Source organism: Bos grunniens, chromosome 28, assembly GCF_055505025.1.
Source record: "Bos grunniens cultivar Pamir isolate PY7600 chromosome 28, Bosgru_T2T1.0, whole genome shotgun sequence".
NCBI classification, from domain to species: domain Eukaryota; kingdom Metazoa; phylum Chordata; class Mammalia; order Artiodactyla; family Bovidae; genus Bos; species Bos grunniens.
Window position 1 is genome coordinate 46,166,748 of NC_141192.1, and position 9,106 is coordinate 46,175,853.

The window sequence follows — 9,106 nt, forward strand, 5'->3', positions numbered from 1 at the left end:
CCCTATAAAAATAAAAATCCAACACAAAATATCAATAGTACCAAGCCTGAGAAACTCTGAAAATTATAATCAATAAATAATTTATAACAATAAGAATTGACTTGGGAAGATTTCCTTCTGATTAATCCTTAAATCCTTGGATATCTGAACACACAGAGCCATCAAGAGTTCTCACTGTTATGTGGGACCTCTTGCCTTTAATGCTGAAACATCTAGAACCAGTTGGTTCTAGGTTTGAGAAGTAGAGATGATCTTACCAGAAATGTTAGTCTAAGGAAGAAGTCTTGTTCATAAGGAAAGATAACTAAAAGAAATTAATTATCTGGTGTGTATGACTCACAGCTCTAAAGCAAGGATAGCTCCAGGTGAGCTGAGATGTGCCACATTGTTAACACCTCACACCATTGCCACCACGTGTTTGTCAAAACCTCTGCACAACAAAATAAATGATCAACAGAGAGAAGAGGCAGCAGAGTGGGAGGAAATATTTGCAATGCATGCATCTGATAAAGCAAGGGTCCTCAAATTCCAGGATTTAATGCCTGACAATCTGAGGTGGGTCTGATAATAAAAGTTTTACAGCAAACTAAATATGTGTGTCTTAACAGCCCATTACCCAAACCCATTTAAAACATTGTAGGTTGATCAAAGCAAAGAAGTAGGTTGCAAATTTTGAAATAAGTTCAATTCTATTCTTATAAGTTGACAAGGTACAAAGATTGTTGTTCAGTCACTAAGTCATGTTCAATACTTGTGATCCCACGGGTTGCAGCTCATCAGGCTTTCCTGTCCTTCCCTATCTCTTGCAGTTTGCTCAGACTTATGTCCATTGAATCAGGGATAAGTGAGTCAAAAAGACTCACTCCAAGGTACCCTCTTCTTGACTGATCTTCCACTTCAAACACTGAGTCCACCATTTCACCCTTCTGCCAGCCTCTGATTTGGGACTTAGAGTCCCACTAGGAAAATATTTTGGAGCTCACCACTTTTCTGAGAGCTTCTTTCACATCTTTGTTCCTCAGACTATAGATCAGGGGGTTCAGTATGGGGATCACTACAGTGTAGAACACTGTGGCCACTCTGTCAATGTCCATGCTGTTTCCAGAGTGGGGCCAGCAATAAATGATAAGGATTGTTCCCTGTAAGACAGCAATGGCAGCGAGGTGGGAGGCACAGGTGTAAAAGGCTTTGCACCTTTCCTCTGCTGAGTGTATCCTCAGGATGGTGATGAGAAAAAACAGGTAAGAGATAAGGATGATCACGCTTGTAATGATCTCACTGAAAGTGGCCACAGTGTATAGCACCAATTGATTCACAGTGACATCAGAGCAAGCAAGAGACAACAGAAGGGGAATATCACAAAAGAAATGGTTGATCACATTTGATCTGTAGAATGGGATCTGAAGATCTAAACACAAGTGAATCACAGAACATACAGTACCATTGAGATAGTAACAAGACACCAACTCCATGCAGAGATTTCAGGACATGGTGACCATGTAGAGCAGTGGGTCACAAATGGCCACAAAGCGGTCATAGGCCATCACTGCCAGCAGAATGACTTCAGTTACCACAGATGTGCAAAACAGGTAGAATTGCACAGTGAGTTCCAGGAAGGAAATAACTTTGTCTTCTTTTAAGATGTTAGCTATCATCTTTGGTGTGCTGATCATGGAGTAACAGAAATCCACAAAGGACAAGTGGCTAAGGAAAAAGTACATGGGGGGTGTGGAGTCTAGAGCTGACCTGAATCAGGGCAATCATGCCCAGGTTTCCCCAAACTGTGACTCCATAGATGGAAAGAAACAGCAGGAAAAGGAAGAGTCTGAGCTCAGGGGCATCTGAGAATCCAAGGAGGATGAAGTCTGTCACAGCAGTGCAGTTTTCCTCATCCATGTCCTCACTTTACCATGGTTGCAGAAAAATATTAATAGTTATTCTTCATTGGATCACTCCCAATTAGCTACTAAAAAGGACATGAGAATAAATAAGATAGTCAACTTTTTTCAGTAAAGAAATAAAACATTGATATTTTGAAGCTTAGGAAAAGTTCAGATATAGTAGCCCACAAATGCATAGAGCAGAGCTCACATTTATATTCACAGATCACATGAAATAATTCACATCCATGAAAACCTATGTGTTTATTTAAACTAGATCTACACAATTTTTAGCTTGGAACCGAATCATTAGAAAGACATCAAATGTTATTTAGTTAGCCATATTTGAAATTTAAATATCTTTTTTTTTATTTGCAGACTTTTTAATCAGTTATTGAAATACTGGGATCTCTGGGGATTTTTTTTTTTAACACTACACAGGAAATGTCTTTCTTTCTTTTGATGAAATGATGAGAAGTATGCTTATTTAAGATTATTAACACACAAGCATCATGTTTTTATTATCACCCTTTAAATAGAAAAGTGAATTTTATACTCTCTTTTAGCATGCTTTTTCTATACAATTAGCCTAATGATTTTTAAATTATGGTATACAATGTTAGTCATTGTTCAAGGAATTGTTACTTAGGTCTAAACTTTCTGAACTGTGACTGAAGCCTTCTAATACCTATTTTCCAAATGAATTCACTAATATATTCAAGATATAAAATTTGTGAATATTAAATTAACACAAGTTCTTATTGCCACATTGCACTATTATTTATGATAGGAACTTAGAAACAAAATGTCAAAGAGCAGGGTAAAAGTGGTGCTACATGTATGTTATGGGAAATTATGCAGGTTTCAAAAGAGCTTTCAATGACCTGAAAAGTGACTAAGAAAATGGCAAGTTAAAAATAGAAAACCAGATCACAAAGATATAATACAGTATATCTATACATGTCATAGTCATATTTAATTCTCAAACCATCCAAGAAACATAAATATTTTTACCAATATTTTACTCCAATTGCTTTAAAAGTGCATTCAGAAATTTGCCTACTTTTTTTTAATAAAGGAGAGATATATTCAAACCCTTTGATATGTAGAAAATGCCAACAAAGGGTAAGACCATGCTTATTTATTCTCTCTCCTGATCCTAAGTAACAATAAAATGACTTAGTAGCACCTACTACTTATTCCTGGAGGAAAGGGAATCTGGACTAAAAGTCAGCACAGCCAGATTTTTCCTTATTCTTCAAATAACTTGAAAGAGGTAAACGATATGTGAATTAAGGAATCCTGGTTTGAATACAAATAATAATTCTGATGACATGCATTGTTCTCTTAAATGGCCAGTAATAAGTGAGTTGTCTTTTCTGATTTTGAAGTAGTAAACAATTTTGAAAACCTTTTCCTGCTTTTTTAAGTTTTAAAGATAAAAATTTGGCTGCTGATTACTTATAGAGCAGGAGTGATGTTGATCCCTGTTGTACATTTGTCAATGTCTGGAGTTACAGTTGGCTGTCACAACAGGAAGGGGTGCTCCTGACATCTAGAGGGCAGACTACAGATGCTGCTAAACAGTTTGCAGGCACAGGGCGGCATCTCCTTCCCCATTCCCAACCTCCTCACACACCCACAACATAAGCAAAACCCAAAATATAATCTGGCCCCAAATGTTAACAGTATCACATTTGAGAAAACTGTTGTAGCGATACATGGCCTTGGCACAAGATCAAACTACTGGCTCTCCTGTCTGCTTCAGAGGTGGTTCACATGCCTCTGCTCCTCCATCCGCAGTCCTGAGGACCCCTCACCACCACTCTCAGCATCAGGGTGACTCTTAGGAGAATCTCCCTGCTATCTTTCCCAGGTTCTGTGGATGGAGTTAATGTGAGAGAAGAAGAGGGAAGGGGAGAGGAATCAAGCATGTTCCCCAACTGGCTCACACTCTTTCCTCTGTTACACTAATAGCCATTACAAGATATTTCATTCTACAGATCGAATTGCTCCCATTTCCTGTCGAGATCATTTTTCAGTAGGTAAAGGGAAAACACTTTCATAGAGTTCTCCAAAATTGGCATTTGTTAAAACACTCTCCAAATACAGACTTTTAAAAATTAATTCTGATGTAATTTCCCTCTTCTACAATTCCTCCTTCTCTGACACATGGCTAATAATAAATCAGCCTCATTCGAAAATAAACAGAGAAGTTTCCAGACATCAGGAAATATCATTCAGTCCACTCCTACCCAAAACATAGTCCAACCAACCTGTTGATAAGTATTGCTCCCCATGTTTCTGAGGATGCGATGAGGGAAAGTGTCACAGGCTTTATGTTTTCATGCCTGTGTATCCAGGGGGCCCACGTCCCTTGAGATGCCAGAACCAGTCATTTATCTCTGTGGGATCTCAAACAGATATCAGGAAAACAACATCGTCTTGGGACTCAAACAATGAATGGCTTTCATAAGATGTAAAAAGAGGGGGGAAACTCTCCTGAGTTGGTAAATGTTATTGTAAGACAACATGACTCCTTTCAGAGTTTATGATAAATTAGAGTGTTGTATGCCTCATCCAAACATTGCACTATGAACCAGATAATGTTGCCATTATGACATATGTGAATGAGTCTTATAAACTCTGCCAGTCTTACACTCAAAGCTCCTTTCTGGAGGACATAGGGTCTAAAGACACAACAGCATCCTACCAAATACCAGAAAGGGGTGGGAACAATGAATCTCCTTTGTTGAGAATAATAGCAACTGCTCACACTTACTCACCACTTTCTATGTGTTAGGTACTGTTCTGAACATAACTATTAACACATTTCTTTTTAAGTACAGTTATGCAGCTTTGTTAACGTGGCGTTGAGAGACAGGCAGTTGTCACTTGCACAAAGTCATAATGGAATCACTGATAGAATGAGCATATGTGTTGCATTTTGGTTTCTGCAACCATATGGCTCTGTGAGGAAGAGCAGAGCTGATGGACAGTGCTGGATGCAGACCCTACTCACTGCAGAGTCTGTTTATGTGTCTGCCTGCAGGGTCTCTCCCAGGTCTGCTGCTTCTCTGCCCATGTAATCTTTTCCTAAACCAACAGGGTTAGAACGATTCGATGTGGTTTGTGCTCCTGGATATAACAAACATTCACAAACTCCATGACTCTAAATAGTACCAAGTAAATTGATTTCCAAATTCTCAACAGCTTTCATGTGTTTCCCTAAAATTGATTCATCTGACAATTTCCTGAGATTGTGGAGTGTTTCTGCCTCTCCATTCCACCCAGTACTTTCACTATTCCTTTTGTTTCACTTTTCAAAAGTAAAGATTCCTGTTATCCATTCACATATTATTGTGAGAATTACCCTAATTAAAAAACTAATAGCAAACTTCCAAAATCTAAAACATAAGAACACTGTGAAATGCTGTGTTCCATGAAGCCTGAAATTTGTTTGAATTAAGACATTTCAAAAGCAGAGACATTACTTTGCCAACACAGGTCTGTCTAGTCAAGGCTATGGTTTTTCCAGTGGTCATGTATGGATGTGAGAGTTGGACTGTGAAGAAAGCTGAGTGCCGAAGAATTGATGCTTTTGAACTGTGGTGTTGGAGAAGACTCTTGAGAGTCCCTTGGACTGCAAGGAGATCCAGTCCATTCTAAAGGAGATCGGTCCTGAGTGTTCTTTGGAAGGAATGATGCTAAAGCTGAAACTTCAGTACTTTGGCCACCTCATGCAAAGAGTTGACTCATTGGAAAACACTCTGATGCTGGGAGGGATTGGGGGCAGGAGGAGAGGGGGACGACAGAGGGTGAGATGGCTGGATGGCATCACTGACTTGATGGCCATGAGTTTGAGTGAACTCTGGGAGTTGGTGATGGACAGGGAGGCCTGGCGTGCTGCAATTCATGGGGTCGCAAAGAGTCGGACACGACTGAGTGACTGAACTGGACTGAGCTGAAGACATTTCAAGCCCATGGTATGACTTCTTGTTTCCTTCTAGATTATATAACTTTCTTTTCTCAGAAAATACGGGTATTGGACATGTATTTTAGCCAGTACAGTGATGTTTTGGTATTATATATAAAACTCATTACTATTATATATAGTAAATTCATGATGATATCTCATTAGCATCATTTTTTTGTCATTGTTCTTATTATACTCTGAAAGCGTTGCCACAAAATGCATCTCCCTGGAGAGAGTCTCATGGCAGAAAGACTAAAAAGACAACATTATTTGCAGTGATGTTTATATTATCTATGCAACCCACTCATAGAAAACTGCTTTGCATATCTATCTTAAAGACAAAGCAGAAACTTTTCTTAAAATTGATTTAAATACAAATATTTAACTGAAATTTATTTTATAGGTATTGATAAGTTAAGTACTACAAATAACAAGATCTAAGTTTTTGATAACCTGTATTTATATAACATAAGATCATATTGTTTGAGTGAATCATTTCATCAAAAGATTCAATGACACCAACAATATGTCAAATTTTCTAAATTTTTTAATTGTACATTTTAACTGAGCTGCTTCCAAGCAGAAGGAAAGCAGAAATGTTGAATTTCTATATGATAAGACTTGGGAAGGTGATTGTGGCTGCATCATGAATTAAAATCAGTTGTATTTTAAGACAGCACAACAAACTACTCCAAAACATAGGAGTTAAAAAGAGCTGTTTATTGTTACACAGCTGTTTATAGTTACTTATGTAACTGAATCACAGTTACATAAGTCACTCAGGCAATTCTGATGATCTGATCCAGAGGTGACTGCTCTTCACTAGTATGTTTGTGAAAGTCTCTCAGTCATGCCCAACTCTGCGATCCCATGGACTTCTCCATGTTTGCCATCTTATGGAGTTCTCCAGGCCAGAATACTGGAGAGGGTAGCCTTTCCCTCCTCCAGGGGATCTTCCCAACCCAGGGATCGAACACAGGTCTCCCACACTGCAGTGGATTCTTTACGAGCTTAGGCACAAGGGAAGCCCAAGAATACTGAAGTGGGTAGCCTGTCCCTTCTCCAGCGAATCTTCACGACCCAGGAATCAAACCAGGGTCTCCTGCATTGCAAGAAGATTCTTTACCAACTGATCTATCAGGGAAGCTGGTATGTTTATGTGTGTTATTAGCTTGTTAGGCTTGGTGATCTAAGAGAGCTCATACATCAGTCTGGAGGTTGGCTAGATGCTGTTTCATGGGATAGTGTTGTGACCTATATTGCTTATTTACCAATATGCTAATCTGTGCTTGTTCACATAACTTCTATTCTAAGAGTTTGTGCAAATTCCAAGGGATTTTGACATCGCTACAGGACTTTCTTGTAACTGACACAATATTTCACTTCAAGAACCTTATGTTAGCCAAAATCACTAACAAAAGTAGCCTAATTTTTTTTAATGGAGGAATTGATTTGACCATTTGATCAGAAGAAAAGGAAAATGTGGGCATGCCTAGTTAAGTGGAGAATTGGGATCATGCTTGAAATACATCACACAGGGTAAAAAAAAAAAAAAAAAAAAGTCCTTTTGAAAGACAGAATCTCCAAAAATTTAGCCTTAAGCAAACTGGAAGACAATCTAATTTTGTTTAAAGTGTTACTTTGAAAAATTTGGTGAAAGATCATTTTAAAAAATTGAATGAAAGATCGACATGTCAGTACTATTCCAGCACAATTTCTGACAGAGTTTCTATTCCCATTTACTGTTAATACTCCCAAATATTCTCAGTATTTTCATCTATTAAAAAGTGGGCATTGAGAAATTTGTTTAGACATATTGAGCAGAGAAGAAGGGTGTTTAAGTTATTCAGGCAAAAGTGAGATATTGACTTTTCTTATTCCCCCATCATTGCTCCCAAGACCATGGTGAACCTCATGGTAGAAGACAGAACCATTTCATTTGTAGGTTGTGTAATACAATTCTTTTTCTTCTGTACCATTGTGGTGACTGAGTCCTTGTTATTAGTTGTGATGGCCAATGACCGCTTCGTGGCCATCTGCAACCCTCTGCTCTACATGGTGGCCCTGTCCCCGAGACTCTGTGTGATGTTAGTGGGTTGGATCTTATGCCTGGGGTGTAGCTTACTCCTTGACATTCACATGTTCTGTTACCAAATTATCATTTTGAGGTTTCAACACAATCAATCACTTCTGTGAGTTCTCCTCCCTGCTTTCCCTCTCTTGCTCTGATACTTATTTCAACAAGTCACGGCTTTTTATTTTCTCCACCTTTAATGAGGTCAGCTCACTCTTCGTCATTCTCCTGTCTTATGTGTTTATTGTTGTTACCATCCTCAAAATGCCTTCAGCCTGTGGTCACCGCAAAGCCTTCTCCACCTGTGCCTCCTGCCTGACCACCATCAGCATCTTCCCCAGCACCATCCTCTTCCTCTACTCTGAGCCCAACTTCGCGACCTCCAGGCACACAGTCAAAGTGGCGTCTGTGTTTTACACAGTGGTTAGCCCCATGTTGAATCCCCTGATCTACAGTCTGAGAAATAAGGATGTCAAGGACACAGTCTCCAAGATCATGAAATCTAAAATATTTCTTATTGAGCATTATTATAATAGTAGAGTTATATAGTGTGCCTGCAGAGATTGGATTTTAAAGATACATTTAGATTAATGAAGAGTGAATGCTGTAAAATTTGTGAATGCTGGGCTTGGAGAAGGATTGGGGGAAGGATAGTTAGAGTGGTTGGGATGGATATGTACATTCTGTTACATTTAAAATGTATAGCCAACAAGGATATAGCACATGGAACTCTTCTCACTGTTATGTGGCAGCCTTGATAGGAGAAGTGTCTGCGGGTGAAAGGACACATGTGTGTGTATATATATATATATATATATATATATATATATATATATATATATATATATATCTGAGTCCCTTCACTTTTCACCTGAAAGTATCACAACATTGTTTGTTAAAAGGCTATATCTGAGTATAAAATAAAATGTTAAAAAAATGTTAAATGCTGTAAATTTGAAGAACATGAATTTTGGGTCAAAGACACTAAACTTGACTCTGTTTCTCTTGGTATAAAAAACAAAGATGAAATTAAATTTATTAAGATTACACTAGGTATGCCACATGACACCTATACTGTATTTTCATCTGTGTAATACAATTGTTTTGCCTGAAATTTTAGATGAAAAATTTAAAAATTGAGAGACTGTTATATTTTCCCTAGTAAGAGACAGAGTC

General features: G+C 38.2%; 2 pseudogenes; one reads left to right on the forward strand and one right to left on the reverse strand.

The window, feature by feature from the left end:
• Window positions 1-959: 959 nt before the first annotated feature.
• LOC147343322 (olfactory receptor 5L2-like) lies at window positions 960-1,896 on the reverse strand (annotated as a pseudogene).
• Window positions 1,897-2,992: 1,096 nt separating this feature from the next.
• Window positions 2,993-8,479, forward strand: LOC147343323 (olfactory receptor 5D18-like; annotated as a pseudogene).
• The last annotated feature ends 627 nt before the right edge of the window (window positions 8,480-9,106 follow it).